The sequence below is a fragment of the Peromyscus eremicus genome, chromosome 15 (genome assembly GCF_949786415.1).
Source record: "Peromyscus eremicus chromosome 15, PerEre_H2_v1, whole genome shotgun sequence".
NCBI classification, from domain to species: Eukaryota; Metazoa; Chordata; class Mammalia; order Rodentia; family Cricetidae; genus Peromyscus; species Peromyscus eremicus.
The window spans coordinates 1,674,060-1,694,550 of NC_081431.1; the positions used below are offsets into that span (position 1 = coordinate 1,674,060).

At 43.1% G+C, this 20,491-nt stretch overlaps 1 long non-coding RNA gene across 7 annotated transcripts in view; it reads right to left on the minus strand.

Moving 5' to 3' along the window:
- LOC131925793 (uncharacterized) overlaps positions 1-19,374 on the minus strand; it is a 232,711-nt gene extending 213,337 nt beyond the window's left edge. For all 7 annotated transcript variants that reach the window (XR_009383345.1, XR_009383343.1, XR_009383342.1 and 4 more), the window contains exons 1-2: positions 19,108-19,374; positions 12,864-12,937 (exon numbers count right to left, since the gene is read on the minus strand). This is a non-coding gene — a long non-coding RNA (uncharacterized LOC131925793). The remainder of the gene's footprint in view (positions 1-12,863; positions 12,938-19,107) is intronic.
- Positions 19,375-20,491: the final 1,117 nt, after the last annotated feature.

The window sequence follows — 20,491 nt, forward strand, 5'->3', positions numbered from 1 at the left end:
CAGAAAACAAGAAAACAGATAAGAAAGGAACAAAACACCCATTCAACAAATACAAATACAAGAATCAACACCCAGACCTACCATCATCCCAAATGCAGGTGTGTAAACACCAGTGTAAGAATACATTCAATAACAGAAAGGGCAATAGGGCACCATCAGAACTTAATGATCCTATGACAGCAAGACCTGAGCATTCCAATGCAGCAGCACAAGAAAACAGAATGGATAGAAAAACAGGATCCATCCTTCTACTGCATACAAGAAATATATCTCAACTTCAAAGACAGACATTAACTCAGAGTAAAGCATTGGGGAAAGATTTTCCAATCAAATGAACCTAAGAAGCAAGCAGGTGTAGCTATCCTAATATCTAACAAAATAGACTTCAAATTAAAATTAATTAAAGAGATGTAGAGGGACATTTCATATTTATCATATGAAAAAAAAACATCAAGATGACATCTCAATTCTGAAAATCTATGCCCCAAATACAAGGGCACACACATTTGTAAAAGAAACATTACTAAAGCTTAAAATCACACATCAAACCCCACACATTAATAGTGGAAGACTTCAACACACCACTCTTACCAATGGACAATTCATTCAGACAGAAACTAAACAGAAAAATAAGGGAACTAACAGATGCTATGACTCAAATGGACTTGAAATCTACAGAACATTTCACCCAAACTCAAAATAATATACCTTCTTCTCAGCACCTCATGGAACCTTCTCTAAAATTGACTACATATTCTGTCACAAAGCAAATCTGAACAGATATTTTTTAAAATGGGATAAACTCCCTGTATCTTATGAGATCACCAAGGATTAAAGTTAAAATTCAACAACAACACAAACTACAGAAAGTCTACAAACTCATGGAAACTGAACAACTTTCAACTGAATTACCAATGGATCAACAATGGGATTATGTTGCTAGCAATACACAGAGTCTGCTTAATGGGCAAAGGAATTTATTTGTGAAAGAAAACTCACAAGACAAATAGAGGAATTTGTCACAGTATCCTGGAAGGGTGAGGCACAGTCCAATGCTATTCTCTGGTGAGATTTGCCCTGGTCCATCTCAGCATCCAAAACCACAAGGTAGTAAAGAGAGCTGCATGCTGCATCCTAGGTCTTAAAGGTCTAGAGCAGCCACGCCCCAGGCACATGTACTTCAAGGTCATAGGCAGGTGTAACAGTTACCTGCTACCTCACTAGGGGTAGTGCTTCAAGGCATAGCAAGAACAGCTACCCATTACAGGTCAAGGAAGAAATAAAGAAAGAAAGTAAAGACTTCCTAGAATTCAATGAAAATAAATGCACAACATACCCAAACTTATGGAGCACAATGAAAGCAGTACTAAGAGGAAAGTTCAGAGCCCTAAGTGCCTACATAAAAAAAAATTGGAGAAATCTAACACTAGTGACTTAATAGCACAACCAGAAAGCTCTAGAACAAAAAGAAGCAAATTCACCCAGGAGGAATAGACAGTAGGAATTAATCAAACTCAGGGCTGAAATCAATAAAGTAGAACCAAAGAGAACAATACAAAGAATCAATGAAATAAAGAAACTAACCAACTGGCAGAGAGAGAATATAAAAATAAACAAAATCAGAAATGAAAAGGGAGACATAACAACAGACACTGAGGAAACCCACAGAATCATCAGGTCATACTTCAAAAACCTTACTCAACAAAATTAGAAAATCTAAAAGAAATGGACAACTTTCTTGATAGGTACCACACACCAAAATTAAATCAAGACCAGATAAACAATTTAAATAGAACCATAACCTCTAAGGAAATAGAAGCAGTTGTTAAAAGTCTCCCCCCCAACCCCCACCACCGCCGCCAAAAAAAAAAAAAAAAAAAAAAAAGCCCATGGCCAGATGGTTTTAGTGCAGAATTCTACCAGAATCTCAATGAAGAGCTAATATCAATACTCCTCAAAGTGTTCCACACAATAGAAACAGAAGGAACATTGCCCAATTATTTTCATGAGGTTACAGTTACCCTGGTACCCAAACAACACAAAGACTCAAAAAAGAAAGAAAATTACAGACCAATTTCCCTCATGAACATTGATGTAAAAATACTCAATAAAATACTGGCAAACTGAATCCAAGAACATAACAAAAAGATTATTCACCACGATCAAGTAGGCTTCATCCCAGAGATGCAGGGATGCTTCAATATACAGAAATATGTCAATATAATCCACCATGTAAACAAACTGAAAGAAAAAAACCCACATAATCATTTCATTAGGTACTTTAAAAGCCTTTGACAAAATGCAATACCCCTTGATAATAAAGGTCTTGGGGAGATCATAAAAGTCTTAGGGAGGTCAGGGACATAAGGAACATACCTAAACATAATAAAAGCAATATGCAGCAAACCAACAGCCAACATCAAATTAAATGGAGAGAAACTCAAAGCGATTCCACTAAAATCAGGAACAAGAGAAGGCTGTCCACTCTCTCCATATCTATTCAATACAGTACTTGATGTTCTAGCTAGAGCAATAAGACAACAAAAGGAGATCAAGGAGATACAAATTGGAAAGGAAGAAATCAAACTTTTACTATTTTCAGATGATAGGATAGTATACATAAGTGACCCCAAAAATTCTACCAGGGAGATACTACAGTTGATAAACACCTTCATTGATGTGGCAGGATACAAGATTAACTAAAAAAAAAAAACAGTAGCCCTCCTATATACAAATGATAAATGAGCTGAGAAAGAAATCAGAAAACAAAAACACCCTTTATAATAGCCACAAATAACATAAAATATCTTAGGGTAACTCTAATCAAACAAGTGAAAGACCTGTATGACAAAAACTTTAAGTCTTTGAGGAAAGAAATTGGAGAAGATATCAGAAGATGGAAAGATCGCTCATGCTCATGGATCAGTAGGATTAACATAAGTAAAAATGCCAATTTTACCAAAAGCAATCTACAGATTCAATGCAATCCCCATCAAAAGTCCAACACAATTGTTCACAAGCCTCAAAAGAACAATACTCAACTTCATATGGAAAAACAAAAACCCAGGGTAGCTAAAACAATCCTGTACAATAAAGGAACTTCTGGAGGTATCACCATCCCTGATTTCAAGCTCTACTATAGAGCTATAGTAATAAAAACAGCACAGTATTGGCATAAAAACAGACAGGTGGATCAATGGAATCGACTCAAAGACCCTGACATACATCAACACACCTACAGAAACCTGATTTTTGACAAAGAAGCCAAAATTATACAAATGGAAAAAAGAAAGCATCTTCAACGAATGGTGCTGGCATTACTGGATGTCGACATGTAGAAGAATGCAAATAGATCCATATCTATTGCCCTGCACAAAACTCAAGTCCAAGTAGATCTAAGACCTCAACATAAATCCAATTACACTGAACCTGATAGAAGAAAAAGTGGGAAATAACCTTGAACACAATGGCACAGGAGACAACTTCCTGAATAGAACACCAGTAGCACAGACACTAAGATCAACAATTAATAAATGGGACCTCATGAAACTGAAAAGCTTCTATAAGGCCAAGGACACTTGTAGAGAGCCGTGCACAGCCGTACCTCAAAGATGGTGCAACATCTGGCTTCTGCCTTCCCGATGGCAGAAGCTCCTTATTTGGCTAAGGCTAGGATCTGGCTTGCTTCTGCACACCTGGACCTAATCTGGCTTGCTTGCATATGTCTGACCCTAGCGGCATTGTCCACGTGGCACCACGGGGTTGATTGCCCAGTGGCTATAAAGGGCGTGGGCTGACTTTCCTGATTAGTGACTGGGAGAGTGACTGGGAGAGTGACTGTGGGGGTGACTGTGAGTGAGAATGAGAGAGAGAATGGGAGAGTGAGTATGAGTGAGGGAGAGAGAGTGAGAGTGGAGAAGAAAATGACTTTCCCCGGGGTCAGAATATTGTTCAAGGTTCCTGAATAAACTGCTTGGAGAAGAGCCTGGCGTCGCATCTTCCTTGCTGGTCGAGGCGGACACGACAGACACTGTCAATAAGACAAAATGGCAGCCTACAGAATGGGAAAAGATCTTCACCAACACCACATCTGACAGAGGGCTAATCTCCAAAATATATAAAGAACTTAAGAGACTAGGCACCAAAAAATCAAATTAAAAAATGGAATACTGATCTAAACAGAAAATTCTCAACAGAAGAATCTCAAACTGCCAAGATACACTTAAAAAATTATTCAACATCAGGGAAATGTAAATCAAAACCACTCTGAGATATGAACTTACACCAGTCAGAATGGCTAAGATCAAAAACACTAATGACAGCTTATGTTGGAGAGGATGTGGAGTAAGAGGAACACTCCTCCAATGCTGGTGGGAATGCAAACTTTACAGCCTCTTTGTAAATCAATATGGCGATTTCTCAGAAAATTGGGAATCAATCTACCTCAAGACCCAGCTGTACCAATCTGTATATACCCAAAAGATGCTCAATCATACCACAAAGACACTTGTTCAACTATGTTCATAGCAGTGTTATTTATAATAGCCAGAACATAGAAACAACTTAGATACCCATCAACCAAAGAACGGATAAAGAAAATGTGGTACATTTACACAATGGAGTATTACTCAGCTGTAAAAAACAATGACATCATGAAATTTGTAGGCAAATGGATGGAACTCTAAAAAAGTCATTCTGAGTGAGGTAACTCAGACCCAGAAAGACAAACATGGTGTGTACTCAATCATAAGTGGATATTAGCTGTAAAGTAAAAGATAACCATGCTACAATCCACAGCCACAGAGACACTAGGTAACAAGGAGAGCCTAAAGAGAGACACATGGATTTCCCTGGGAAGAGGAAATAGAAGAGATCTCCTGGGTAAACTGGGGGGGCAGATGGACATGAGGGATCAGGTTGGGCAGGTTGGGGGTGGGACAGAGAGGGAGAATAACAAAAAAGGATGTCTTGATTTCAGGGGCAATTCGGAGTCAGGGAGAAACCTGATGCCAGGGAAACTCCCAGGTATCCACAAAGATGACCCCATCTAAGACTCCTAGCAATAGTGGAGAGAGTGTCTAAACTGGCCATCTCCTGTAATCAGATTGGTGACTACCTTAATTGTCATCAGAGAGCCTCCATTCAGTAACTGATAGAAACAAATGCAGAGATCTATAGTCAAGCACTGGACCAAATTCTAGGAATCCTGTTGAAAAGAGGGAGAAAGGTTTATATTGGGGGGGGGGTCAAGTTCATCACAAAGAAACCCACAGAAACAATTAACCTGAGCTCACATGAGCTCACAGACCCTGGGCCAACAGTCAGGGAGCCTGCATGGGATTGATCTAGGCCTTCTACATATCTGTGACAGTTGTGTAGCTTGATCTATTTATGAGACTCCTAGAAGTGGGATCAGGACCTGTCCCTCATGCTTGAGCTGGCTTTTGAGAACCTATTCCTCATACTGGGTTGCCTCACCCAGCCTTAATACAAAGGGAGGAGCTTAGTCCTACCTCAAATTGATATGTCATGCTTTGTTGACACCCACGGGGGGTCTGTCCATTTCTGAACAGAAACAGAGGAGAAGTGGATGGGGGGCAGGGAAGGAGGCAGCGAGAGGGAATGGGAGGAGAGGAGGGAGGGCAAACTGCAGTTGGGATGTAAAATAAATGAAAATATTTAATTAATAATAATAATAATAATAATAATAATAATAATAATGTCAGCCATCTTGCCCAGTGACATCTCTTCACTGGACATGTTTGAGACTGAATGGAGCTTCTGGCCTGTGGTAGATTTTCAAGACTTTGTTTTATTGTTATTATTTTTAAATGTTAATTGTTTGTTATATATAAAACAATATTTATTATTATTTTTTAAATCTCATGGATCATTCACAGAGAGACCAGTTTTGTCAGAAACAGTGAGCCCTATGGGACCCCTAGGGTGTCTTTTGCACCCCTTATTCTGTTATTGGCTCACCTAGGGGCAGAAACCCTGAACAGTGCCAACTGTGTACTCTTAACAACAGCAAGATCTGGTACAGTTCTAAAAGGTGAAAGAAACAGGCCTAGCGCTTGAGGTGATTTTCCTAATTGCACATCTTGATAGAGACATGAGTCCACCACATGGTAGAATCCTCTGTGCTTCTATATAACAATGTTTATACCCTGAGGTCCTGGACACTTAACAAGAGCTTAACATCTCTCTTTTATTATCCATCCAAGTTCAAGTATACATTGAATAGAAATTGCAAAAACCCATCCATGTCCCTGATCCCTAATACAAAAGCAAAAAATACTAACAGCCCTGTGCCAGGAACTGCTTGAAGCTTAAGACCAGTGTCTTCTTCCTGAACTAATGCAAGCCTATGTTTTCCAATAACTTTGCCATTAGTTAGGTGTGAGTGTGGTGATATATTATGTACCCCAATAAAGCTTGCCTGAGGATCAGAGGACAGAGCCAGCCACTAAATTAGACATAGAGGTCAGGCAGTGGTGGCAACACCTTTAATTCTATCACTCAGGAGGCAGAGATCTGTCTGGATCTCTGTGAGTTCAAGGCCGCACTGGACTACATGAGAGAAACAGAGCCAGGCAGTGGTGACACACACCTTTAATCCCAGTAAGTAATATGGCAGGGCAGAGAAAGGTATTTAAGGCGTGAGGAAACAGGAACTCACTCTCTTTAGACTGAGGATTTCTTAGAGGTAAGAACTAGTGGCTGGCTGTTCTGCTTCTTTGATCTTTCAGGTAAGCTTTATTGAGGTACACAATATATCACCACATGTGAGCTGCGACTGAGTTCTGACCTTTTGTAGATGAAGGGACCCTGAGCATTGTCTTTTAGGCCCACAAGACTCCCTCACTTCATCGCTATTCCTTTTTGCTTTTTTTTTTTCCTCCAATGTTTGTTGAATGAAGATTTCAAGACCCTCAAGAACTATGGAACTATAATATTGGGAAATGTGTTCATTAGCCTGCATTACTTTATCCATAAAATCTATCCCTTACTTAATAGTACAGAGAGCTTCTAGTATGCTGATAATAAACAAATTATTTTAAAGTTAATCCAATTTCTATAATGAAAGCCATCATAAAATTAGTTTTGTGTTTCAATTTGACACAACCTAGAATCATCTGGGATGGGAACCTTAATGAGGAGTTGTCTAGATGAGGTTTGCCTATCTGTGGGACACTATCTTGACTATAAACTGGTGCAGGAATGTAGCATGAGTCTTAAAAGTTCTTATTAATAAAATCAAACCTGAAGCCAGTTATTGGGGTGAACACTGAATGATCAGAGAGACAGAACAAGCTACAGCTATCTCACCTTGCCAATTCCTCAGCTGGTCCTGTTTCCTCAGACTGGAAGCTTCTGTGTCCTCATCCCAATGGCTCTTAGCTGAACTGCTGCTTGAAATTCTGAATGCTTAACCAGCCAAATGCTTCCAGTTTCTGGTCCTCATGCCTTATAACCTTTCTGCTTTCTACCACCACTCCCTGGGATTAAAGGCTGCTTTCTGGGATTAAAGGCGTGAGTCACCATGCCTGGCTGTTTCCAATGCAGCCTTGAACTCACAGAGATCCAGAGGGATTTCTGTCTCTGGAATGCTAGGATTAAAGGCGTGTGCTACCACTGCCTAACCTCTATGTTTAATATTGTGGCTTTTCTGTTCTCTGACCCCAGACAAGTTTATTAACGTACACAATATTTTGGGGAACACAATACCACCACACAGGAACATATAGCCCATTGTGGGCAGCACCATTCCCTAGAGGTGGAGTCCTGAACTATAGGACAGAAGGAAGCTAGATGAGAACAGGCAGGCAACAAGGGTGCATTCATTTGTCTCTGTTCTTATCAGTGGATATGATATGACTAGCTGTCTGAATCCCTCAGTGATGGACTGTGACCTGAAATTATAAGCCAAGTAAGCCCTTTCTCTGATAAGTTGCTTATTGGTCAGGTTGTTTTATCACAGCATCATAAATGAAACAAGAAGATAACACACCTTCATAAGTCAACTTTATTTATTCATTTATTTTGATAAGGTCTCAGGTATCTCAAACTGGTCTTGAACTCACTATGTAGCTAAACTTCTTCTGATCCTCCTGTTTCTACCTCCAAGTGCTAGGATTACAGATGTATATCACCATCTCTGGGTCATAAAATGCTGGTGGTGATGGAACCGAGGGCTCCTTGTACTGTAGGCAAGCACTCTTCCGTGGGAGCCACATCCTCAGCTCATTAAGCAAATGTATTAAGCAAAAGTGAATAACTTCTCACAATGGTAAACTGCCATAAACCATATAGAAATTATCAGAATCATGATACCTCATTCCAGATTGCCTGAAAAGTAACTGAACTATGTCAGCCAGTAAACATGAGCCAGCTGCTAAAACATCACAGGAAGTACATCTTCAGGTAAAGGAGATTCTGCCTTTTTTTTTTTTTTTTTTGCCTGATAGTAGCTTTGAGGAAGATCTAGTGGTCACTTGGTAGGACACTTTGGTGGCTTGTCTCCCAAGGGAGCATGGGAAGAGGACTTTTGAGACCTGAGAGCTGGTGTCCTAAAAAGCTGTGATTTTGCATACTTCCAAATTCCTTAAAATCTTATTAGAACCATTTGTAGGATTTTTGGAGTAATGCATGAATTTGGTAAAAATTTCAGCTCTAAATTTTATATTAAAGAAGGAAAGGAAGAAAAGGATTATGTATTGATGAGTCTTTGAAGTTTTCTTAATGCTCTTTTAGCAAATATTGTCCTACTGACTGTTCAGTACCTGGGTTATGAGAAAGTCAGGGATGAAGGGCTTAGGAAAGAATGCAGATTCTTTCATGCTCAAGAGCAATCAGCATTACAATCATAGGAAGGTCATTCTACAACTTCCCTGTGTATCTGGGAGAGAAAGCGAATTAAATAAGGAAATAGATAAGAACCAGTGGTAATTGAAGATCAATCAGAAGTTAACCTACATTGCATCTGAAATTATAGTGCTAATTGACAGAAGGCCAGGATGAAATTTAAAAGCAGATGGCTCACCACAGATTTTCACAACTCAAATGATGTAAGAGTCAATATCCTGCCATATTTGTTTACCCCTTCAATAGCAGCAGTGATTGCGTTCAAAGACACACATGTGCAGAAGGAAGCTCCTTTTCTGGATTCACTGCTTGATTTTGGTGGGGGCTGCTGCTTGGTGAGGGGAGGATCTGAGCAGTGTTAAGTGCATGCATATTACCAAATATAAATTGCCAGGAAGCTTTGTGTTTAGCTGCTTTTGCACAGGAAATCTCTGTTCCCAGCAAGAAGACATTTGCAGGCTGGTTACATTCATCACTAGGAAAGGCCCTGGATTTTCTGCTGCTGTTGTGTTTGGTGGCTTGTTTTAATTAGGGTTTGGGAAATTTATCAGTTTTAGCCTGAATCAGGCACAGAATCAGGATTAGGGTCTTATCCCTTTCACTACCACTTAAAAAATTAATTTCTATGAAAATTCTTCAGCTGCATCAGCACTTTGATGCTGAGTTCAGTGAATTCAAAACAGAGGGTTGAGCTGGTTAACAGAGACACTCAGAAAATAAACTTAAGAGAAAACACTGCTTTTGGACACTGCAGTCAAAAAGTTGACTGCATGAATAAGAGCCTGAAGTTCATCTCTATAACCAGGGGCAAAGGAGTATAGAGAGTGCTAAAGGCTTTTATTTAAGCAAGAAACCTAGGACAAGACTAATGCTTTGAAAGTGTCACTGTCTCAACAACCTAAAGAGCCTATGGTGCAATTTCTATGTGTGTCCTAACAGTGAATGAATTCAACACTCTGCAGTTGCTTACTGGAGTTTCTTCTCTTACCCCAAGACACCAACAAAACAAAATAAGGCTGGTTGGGTCCAGTGCAGAGATTGGCCTCTTTCCTTGATTAACGGAACCTATTATTTTGAAAGCAAATCCTTCATTTCTTCAGAGGGCATCAAGGGTAACATTGACCAACATTCAGAAAACATGTATGACTAGAACAGAAAATAGAAGAGTGGTGATATGGGGAGCAAAGGCTGTAAAAGCAAAGACTCTTAATGGATATTATGGTTTGAATGTGAAACATTCTTATGGGTTTATGGTTTGAATGTGAAACATCCTTACAGGCTCATGCATTTGAACACTTGGTCTCCAGTTGGCCTGCTATTTTTGAAACATTGTAGAACCTTTAGAAGGTGGAGCCTTGCTGAAGGAAGTAGAACATGAGGGGCAGGACTTGAGGTTTTACAGCCAGGTCCTACTTACTGTTCCTTCTCTATCCTGACTGACAATGTAGTGTGACAAGCCAGCCTCCTGCTATTACCTAAGCCCCACCCCCAAAGCTAAATCTTCTCCGCCATGATGAAAGATTGCCTCAAACTATAAGCCAGAACACACCTTCTCTGTTAAGTTGATTTGTCAGAGTTATTTCATCACAGCAAAAGGAAAAGAAACTAAGACACCAAATGATAAAAGAACGTCTTTCAATTATTGGACTATGAGTAACAAAGCATCCCTGTTTCAAAAGGAATTATCTAACAGTCACAAGGATGTTAGGTCATATACAGAGATGGACAATTAATGGCTATTAAGAGGGCTAAAGATAGCCCAAAGTGATTTAGCTTTGGACCTGTAACATTCCAACTCTCCAGTAACAGAGTCCTAATCAGTCAATCAGCCTTACAGAATCATTAATACAAGTTCAGCTTTTCTTTCTGGAACTGCAGTTCACATGAAACTCATTGAGAGGATGCTTTGGCTGTAAAATGCTGAGTCCTCACTCAGCCACAAGGCAACTCAAAGGTGGATGAAAGCCCAACACTCCTCCCTTCTTCACTGTGTCTGTCTGTGTGTCTCCCTGAAAGACACAAGGATAAACTGTTCCCTTCATTTTTACTATCAAGTCATCTTGGGTTCCTGGAACAGCAGAATGTCACAGACATGACCATCCCATATAAGGAAAGTAATACATGAGGAGGAGGCTATACCCCAGGATAGAAGAAATCATCTCTTGAAAACTACCTTATCCCCTAAAGCAGTAAGGGCTTCTTGCGATCACTGCAGAACTCTGAGAACTGACGGGCAGACCACATCACTAGGGCTTCTTAACTATATAGACCTCTTATCCTTTATCTTGTTTTCCTCTATTTAAGTCTAAACTTCTGATATGCTCCAAGGATGAACCCCCTATCATTTCCTCTTCCCAACATGCCAGTAGATTTGATCCCTCATCTCTTTAATTAGTATATTGGGACCAGTGGCTGAACCTAGCTTGTTAGGGCTACCAGTGCCCACACTTTTGCCCTTAAAACTCTGTTCATGTAAGGAATTCATTCAGTTCTGTTCCCACAGTAAGTGTCTTGGGCTTTAGCCTGCAGGATGGCAAGTATGCAATGGAAAATGTTGGATTAAGTTTATAGATTCTACACTCAAATAGCTCAAGAAAACCCATGCAGGCATCTTTGCTGTAGAAGTTCTCTGGCATTCTGCCAGGTCACACTGGTATTTTCTGCCTGATACACACTGCCATCCCACTTGTTTGCATGATACCCACCACCCTCTCTAGCTGGGAATCAGCTCCATGAGAACTGGGCTTTGTTTACTGTTGTTGGAGTTCGGACAATGAGACCCTCAAGCACTCACAAGTGTGAGGTAGGCTCCAAAAAGGCATTTACACCAAATGTGTCTCTTGTCTCCATGGGAATAAGAGATACTTTATTTTAATACAAACATGTGACCCTGATCTGAGAATATAGATTTGGGTTGTCCTGCACAAATGACATGTTCTACTGTATAAGAGGTTCCATGAACATTTCATAGTCATGGAACAAAAGAAATCCTTAAATTGAGGCATTTGCAAACACATTGGTGAGAATATCAGGTGGGTAGGTTACAATCTGATGACATCCTTAGTATCTGCATTATCAGAAGAAAGTACTTTGCTAAGTTAATGGGCTTCAAAGACTACCTGATAACCCCAAGGACATTAGGTCAGACACAGAGGTGGGAATGGACAGCTAATGAGGGAAGTAAAGACAGCTCAAGATCTGCCACCTTCCAGCTCTCCACAATCATGAAGTTCTAACAGGCCATTGGGCCTTGGAGAACCCTTAAACATGAGTATGGGATTCCCTCAACCCCCTGGGAACTTCGGTTCTCAGGGCTTGGGAATAAGGAGGCAAACTTCATGATGGCTAGAGGCTAGTGGACTCCAGAGCCATAATCCTGCAGGACATCAAGTAGTCACTCCAATAGGAAAGAAATCTCACACCCAAACTGAGCTGGGCCAACATGTCAGACAGCAATGACCACAGTCTTTGCCTCACTGTAATAGTGTCTTTCTAACATTAACTTGACCAAATTGGCTATCCAACATGCATCAGCCAGGACATATCTAGAACTCCACTTAAGGAGAGCAAAGGAAGCACTCTGTTCTACACAGAGGCTGGAGTATAGGCTGGTGTGGCTCATAAAGTCACCCAGGGCCCCATGCTCAGAAGGGCTCCACGCTTGGTCTAATGTTTTGCTTTGATGCTGACATTCTTACTAATTTTTAAACAGTGGACTGGAGACTCCTTCACCGAGCCACACAAACTGTGTGAAGGGACTGGAGACTTCCTCACTGAGCCATGTGATTTGTCCTGGTGCTAAGAGCACAGATACTATAGAGGCAGCACCTGACTCACAGGCCAGGTCAGCCACTTTGGTGGCACCATTTCATGCTGTTTGGTGTGGGTGATAATAACCATCCATGTTTGGAGGATTGCTACAAAGTTTAAAAGTAGTGTAAGCAAAGCACTTTGAATAGGGTCAGCAATGGAGGTGCCACATACAACTCAGATACCTGTCTGTCATCTATCGCTGGACGTGTCCAGAAGAAGCAGCAGTTCACAATTCCTTCTCAAGTTCAGTAAGGACCTAAAATAGAGTTCATGGAAGTCTTCCCAAAAGGAAATAACAATAGGTGTTTGAAATTTAGTCATTTGACTTCAGAAACCTTGACTTACAAAGTTCAAAAAGTATAGGTACAGCTGATGACAACAGGTGACAGAAACTGACCAGGGAGGGCAGGGACCCCAAAGTGGCAGTTCTGAGGACATACTTGCTGGAGGTAGGGATGCAGAAGAGAGTTCTTGTCCCCTTTCTTTGTTACCTCTTAAAAGAGCACCTCTGACTAAAGGCTACATGAACATGTGAGTGAGACTGAGAAGCAGAACCTGGACACCTGAAATGGACCAGCTCACCCCTCTGCACACACCTCACCTCTCACCCCAGTGTCTGCCTTAAGTCCTTTAAAAGGCCCAGATAGTATCCTATTCCTATTTCCTGAAAACATGCCCCCAGTGTGTCTCCTCTCTCTCTCTCTCTCTCTCTCTCTCTCTCTCTCTCTCTCTCTCTCTCTCTCTCTCTCTCTCTCTATTTTTCTCTCTCTCTTCCTCCCTCACTCCCTCCCTCTCTCCCTTTTGAGCTTCCACCTATGAATCTACAATAAACTTCTCTCTTAAATTCAAACTAACCCTCTATGATCAGACCCTGGCTCTGGCTCTGTACAGCTTTGATGGCCATTAAGTTTCTAGGACCTTAGCTCCCCCAAGAAAGTCTCCATCATTATCAAAGACTGTACACATACTCCCATACATCACAACAGAAGTGTCTTCCCCCAAGCCTGTCTGCTAGTCCACATCTCTCCTTGGAGAAAACCAGTGTTACCAGTTTCCCAAGTGTATTTCAGACATACTGTGTAAAGGGTAGCAAGAAACTTTAGTTCCAATTTTTACACAAAAGCTAACATACATAGCAAAGCTTATACAGTTGCTCAGTGGAATATATGGGTGCAAAGGTTACTTGCATAAAATGACCTAGTTTTTGCTTAGAGCCCCTGCATATGCCATGTAAACTTTAATTCATCTCAAGATGACACAACACTACATCCAATGGAAACAGTTCTACTCTGTTATATCATAGAGTCCAGGAAGTAAGGACAGGGGAGGGGCCCTATAAATGCCCAGTACAGATAGAGCCTTTGCAGGTCTAGCTATATGGTATGCAAATGGGAGGTGAGACCCACAACACCCCCATGATGAGTGATGGAAGGGACCATGAGCTCCTGGAAACTGCAGCACGGTAGACCTTATCTCACTTCATTCATGTAGAGTCAGAATTGTGCTCAGTATGTGGTAAATTCATGGGCATGAGAGCTCTAGAGAAGGAACTAACAGGACACAGGTGTCCAGGAAGGGAGAATGGTAAAAACACAGTGAGAGGTTAACTGGGAAAGAAGAGAGGGCAATAGTAGGGGAGCAAGAAAAAGAAGGAATAAGAAGAATGCTTGAAAAAGCCATAGGAAATAAATATTATTTTGCTGACCTAAAGTTACATATAATTCATTAAGTATATGTGTGTACATATGTATATAGTTTAAATGAAGATATGCTACTTAGGGTAATAGTGTTCCCTTCAAGATTCATAGACTAACAAAAACCTCTGTATCAGGCATGAGAAACCTCCTTTGAAATTTTTGGTCAGAGGAATCCAAAAGATTTCCAAAGCAATGGAAGGTATTGGTGCTAGTCCCTTGGTTGTCTCCCAGAAGTTAAAGTCCCTGCTGCCAAGATGTCATACACTTAGGACATAGGACTTGACCTGTAAGCTCCCTCCCTAAGGACTGGCTTTCACAGTACCTAGCAGTACAAGCAGCCAGGGGAGAAAAGCAATCAATCCTCCTGCCCAGCAGTGAGGCTGAGAACCACGCCAACTTTGAGTTTTTCAGACTTTGTGGAATTTTTATCTGAATATTTTCAATCCATGGTTGGTTGAATGACATATGAAACCTGTGGAAACTGAGGGCTAACTGTATGTGCTATGTACAGGTACACACATGTGCATACATAGCCTGTGATGTTTTGACTTAACATGTCATAGTGAGAGTTCTGAGATCCTTGGTGACCTGGGTGTAGAGACGTATCTCATTCACTTTACTTAAGGAGCTACTACTATGGGTTCAAGAGAACCCAGGTGATCCCCAGTCTCCTGTGGATAATGCTGTAGCTTAAATCTACCTCTGGTGTGAATACAACTGTAGAGTAAGTCTTCACAACTGCAGAGCTGGATCCACCAGCTATGTCTGTGACTTTTCTATCCTTCTGCCAAGTTGCTTAGCAACACTGTAAAATGTTCCCAACAACCTACCAGCCCAGTAGACCCCCAAATGATATTTGAAACAAGTGTCAGTTTCGTGTTAACTTAGGTTTATCTTATTGCTGGGTAGTTTCCAATGTGCAAGGAAGCCATTTGCATTTCTTCCTCTTTGCATGTGAATTCCACATTCATATCCTCAGCACAGTTTTACATGGAGTTGAGCTACTTAGATAAATTATTACTCTATTATTAAATGGTAGGAATTCTTTAGCTATGTTGGGAACAAAGCATTTCTTGCTAGTTTATGATACGCTCTGGGTTCATTTCCCTGAAGCATCCACACACATAACCATTTAGCTGTTTCAGGCCTGTCACTGGTTATTCTAGAGAGCTCTGGCAACTTCACCTTACTTCTTTGGGCCCCGAATGTTGAAGTCACTTCAACAATGGTGGGGGGCAGAGCCAACACTTGAGCCACATCCTTTGATCACCCTCCAAGCTTTCAGCACCTTTGCTGTGTTCCCTTCTGAAACACCGGGCAGCCCCACAAGGGGTGGGCGGACTTTATTTTCCCGTGTTGCTGTAACACCTACCACGTGGCTAGGCGCACAGATGTTCACTGCCTAACGGGTAGCTCCTCCTTTCCCTCTCCCTCTCTCTCCCTTTTCAATGTAGCTTTTATAGGTAACTCTTGCTAACTTCCTTTTAGCCTCTTATATTGATTTTTTTTAGAAAATCCACAAAGTCCCCAGATAAGAGAGAATACACAGGAAGACAAACATCAGACAAGAATAGCTAAAGGACATTTGCTTTTTGGATAGTAGAGAGCAGCTTCATTTGGCCACATAAATGTTTTCACTCTGATGTGAAGCAAAGATGCACCCACAGGCACCCCATCTGCCAGCACCACAAGTTCACCTCCTGAAGGGCAGAGCCCCAGCAGAGAGACAGTGTTCCTTCCAGCCACAGGGAGGTGTGCTAGGATCCTGCTCTGTGGGTGGTATGGCCTCAGCTCTGAGGCCCCCATCCCTGCTCGCAAATTCTGGAAAGAATTTAAACATTTGAGCTCTGCCTCCCAGCCACCCTGAGAAAGCTGCTCACACAGGAGCATTCCCACAGTCACGGACATTTCTTAAATATTCCATCCAGGTTTCCAGAAGCAGCTGCAGCCCCAGGCCTGTGAGATTAGCAAGTACTGAACTCCACAGCCATCTGTGGCCGCAGCCTGCCTCATTCTCATCCTGCCTATCATCAATTAAAAATGGAAGCTTAAAACCACTGGGACTTTGCTGAGCTATGGCCCAACTAATAAGCTGATTTGCTTAGGCCACATGAAAGGGAAAAACAAGGTCTGCCCAGGAGCATCTTGGCTTGACGTTCCACAAAACATGGTTGTCTGTGTTCTGTACCTCCTCAGAAGATGGACTGGTGGTTTGTGAACATCACTCTGGAGTATAACCCTGTGCTGGCTTCTTTCCCCCTCCAGGCCTCCAGGCAATGCCGGCCATGCTCCCTTGTCTCTCTGCCCCATGTCCTTGATCACCCTTCCCTCCTCCTCCTGGGCACCACTGAGATGCTAGGCATCATGCACAGCTGGCCTGTGGACCTCAGAGAAAGCTTTTCAATATAAACCCAGACCTCACAGCAAAAGCAGAAGCAGAATGATCCATACCACCTCCCCCACCCGGTGTGTGTGTGTGAGAAAGACACAGAGAGACACAGACAGAGAGAGAGAGAGAGAGAGAGAGAGAGAGAGAGAGAGAGAGAGAGAAGAAGAAGAAGAAGAAGAAGGAGGAGGAGGAGGAGGAGGAGGAGGAGGAGGAGGAGGAGAGAGGGAGGGAGGAGAGAGAGAGGGAGGGAGGGAGAGGGAGAGAGAGAGAGAGAGAGGGAGGGAGGGAGGGAGGGAGGGAGGGAGGGAGGGGTGAAGGGAGAGAGAGGGAGAGGGAGAGAGAGACTTGTTTTGGTTTCAGACTTTTTTTCTTTTAATGGTTTTAAAACAACCAATGAACAGTGGTCAGCAATTAAGTGAAGTGGTTTTAAAGTTATCTACACCAAAGAACTGATCTGGAGTAATTGGTGAGAGAGACAAAGTGAGGTAAGACAGCTGGGATGGGGGTGGGAGCACAGAAAGAAAGAAAATGGGTCAGGTAGGGGGGAAAAAAAGGAGGACAGAGGGAGGGCACAAAGTAGGAAGACAGGGAAGGACAGAGAGGACAGGGAAGGACAGAGAGGACAGGGAAGGACAGAGAGGACAGGGAAGGACAGAGAGGACAGGGAAGGACAGAGAGGACAGGGAAGGACAGAGAGGACAGGGAAGGACAGAGGGAAGACAGGGAAGGACAGAGAGGACAGGGAAGGACAGAGAGGACAGGGAAGGACAGAGAGGACAGGTAAGGACAGAGAGGACAGGTAAGGACAGAGAAGACAGGGAAGGACAGAGAGGACAGGGAAGGACAGAGGGAAGACAGAGGAGAACAGAGGGAAGACAGGGAAGGACAGAGAGGACAGGGAAGGACAGAGGGAAGACAGGGAAGGACAGAAGGAAGACAGGGAAGGACAGAGGGAAGACAGGGAAGGACAGAGAGGACAGGGAAGGACAGAGAGGACAGGGAAGGACAGAGAGGACAGGGAAGGACAGAGAGGACAGGGAAGGACAGAGAGGACAGGGAAGGACAGAGGGAAGACAGGGAAGGACAGAGAGGACAGGGAAGGACAGAGGGAAGACAGGGAAGGACAGAGAGGACAGGGAAGGACAGAGGGAAGACAGAGGAGGACAGAGAGGAAGTACAAAGGGACTAGACAGGGAGAGGGCAGAGGAGGATGACAAAAGGGAGATGGGGGAGCAGAGAGGGGGCTACATTTTGTTTCCATCACTATGTTATCAACCGCACTCCCCAGATCCTCAGTTTCTCCAAGGGTAAAATGGTTACAATAATCATTGTGATTGTCCTGCTCCACCTCCTTCAGGAAATCCTAGAGCAGGGAGACAGCAGGTGGGGGTGCTTGGAGGCGTCAAGGAAGGGGAAGCCGCACTCAGAATGTATTGTATGAGAGAGGAATAAATAACACTTTTAAAACTCACTGTGACCTGACAGGGTTGTATGAGGTCTTCAAGCTCTGCCTGGAGTCGTAACTGCTAGTTCTTAGACCTCAGTTCCTAAATACACAGCTGGAATTGCTGAGTTTGTAAGCTGAAGTTCTTCAGAGCCATGTCTGGGGATGTCCTGTCTACTGTCAAAACTCTGTGTCCCTGGAGAGAGGGAGTCACCTTAGGCTGTCCTCAGACTCCTTAGCAGCCATTACCAGCCTCAGAATCTGACCATCTTTTTGATGACTAGGTAGATTGGAATGTACAACTTAGCAGACCTCCAGCTCCCACCAGCCATGAAGACAGGAGACATGGCTCTGCTGTCACCAGCCTGCCTGGCGCTCTCACCAGAGAGCTTGTAAATGCACTGACTTCCGGCTTCTTCTGGTTCTGTGACCAAGAAGTTCATGCAAGCTCTTTCACTGTGAAGTAAACCATTCAGAACACCAGGAACTCGGGTTCCTGGGCCATGGTCACAATCCATGTGTTTGGTTCAGAATAAACTTGTCTCTTACTCCCATTGGAGCAAGAACTATGCTCTGTCTGAACAGTTTAAGAGGATTTTAAATATTTAAACAAATCCATGTCTGCATTAGATTGGTTTGTTGTTTTCCTCTTCCAGTGGTGAGCTCCTTTCATTCACAACATGTTTGATATAAACCAATAGGGCTTTTTTTCTCAAGCCAATCAGTTCTCTCTTAATCTCTGGACTCTAGCTAGGTGTCATTCAACTCATTGCAGCCCAGAGGACACTTGCAAGTTAGTGTCAATGCTACTGGTTAGGGGTTGCAACCCACTTCAGATCTGCCCTGTGATTTCATATCCCTCCCACTTGAGATGCCACCAGCAGCTCCATAGGTACCTGTATTGCTGACTGACCAGGTAGTGAAGCAGGAGATGCCTACAACCACTCTACAGCTTCACCGGTTTGGTAGAGTGGCTCACTGAGCTCAGTGAGACTTGTCCTTATACTAGTCTCTGTAACAAAGGCAGCATGAAGGATGTAATGAAGAGTAACCTACAGTGAATTCCAGATGAGCCAAGCTCCTGCCCCATACAACCCAGCTGTGCCACACACCCCCATCAAGTGGACAGTTCAGCAGCCTGGACACGCTGACCCACGTCTGAGGTTTCCATGGAGATGTGCTTAGGTAAGCAGAGCCCATTGGATAATGGGCCATTGTGACTGCACCCATCTCCTGCCTCTTTCCCATTCATGGTGGTTGGAGGATGAAGCTGAAGGTTCCATCCTCACCCCATCATAAGCTGCCCAGGCAGCCTCCAGTAGTCACCTCACTACCAAAGCCAGGCAGTTGAACTCATTACAACTAACAAAAGACACTTTTTATTCCCTCAGAAATTACAAGTTTTTAGGAGGTTCCTCTGTGCTGGGACCATGTACGAGCACCAAATATTTCTTCCTGGGCCACAAGCAATCATTCAGACATTTCTCAGAAGCGAACATTGGGTACCAGGCAGAGGAAATGGAGAACCTGACAGCTGCCAGCACAGGATAGCCTGTGTGGGCTTGGGTCCTGGGAGAGACCAGTAGGGTGGTCCTGTCCCAGAGAGCTATACCTCACAGGATAGCCTGAAGCCCACCTGGGCCACCACTGGGGTGGCCGTCTCCAGGAAGCTGCAGTCTGGGAAGGCACAGTGGCGAAGAATCAGAATGTTTGCAGCCTAGGCATCCTCCTCTCTCTGCCACACTCTGGTGTTTACTAATCAGAACCAGAAAGGAAGCAAGGGGAACAGTCTAGCACTCTGATCACAACTGTCAAATCACCCCCCAGGTCACCTCTGTTATTCTTAACGTCACTGTGGCCCACTGGGTCCAGGATTTTCATAAGAGTGATGCCAGTTCATGCCGAGGTAGGGCCTGGAGTCAAGGCTGTGGGCTGGCAAGGTTGCATCAATCCACCCCTGCCCACTTGCTACACCCTGGGACTCAACGACAGCTCCTGTTCCCCTGACAGCCACTTCAATCTCCAGTCCTGAAGACTTAAGAGACTGGTACATTCTCTCTCCGACCACTAGATGGCATGCATCAAAACCAAGATTTCAAATAAGATACTAGGAGTGGCGGTGAACAGTCTCCTCTGTCTATGAGCGTTCATTACGATAATAAAATCCGTAAATCTCCAGCTCATTCCTGATGTCAAGCCCAGCTTGTGCCGTCTGCTAGTACAAGGGTGTGCCTGCTCAAACGCCTGCCCTTGGGGAGATGGGGGGGGGGATCATAATGG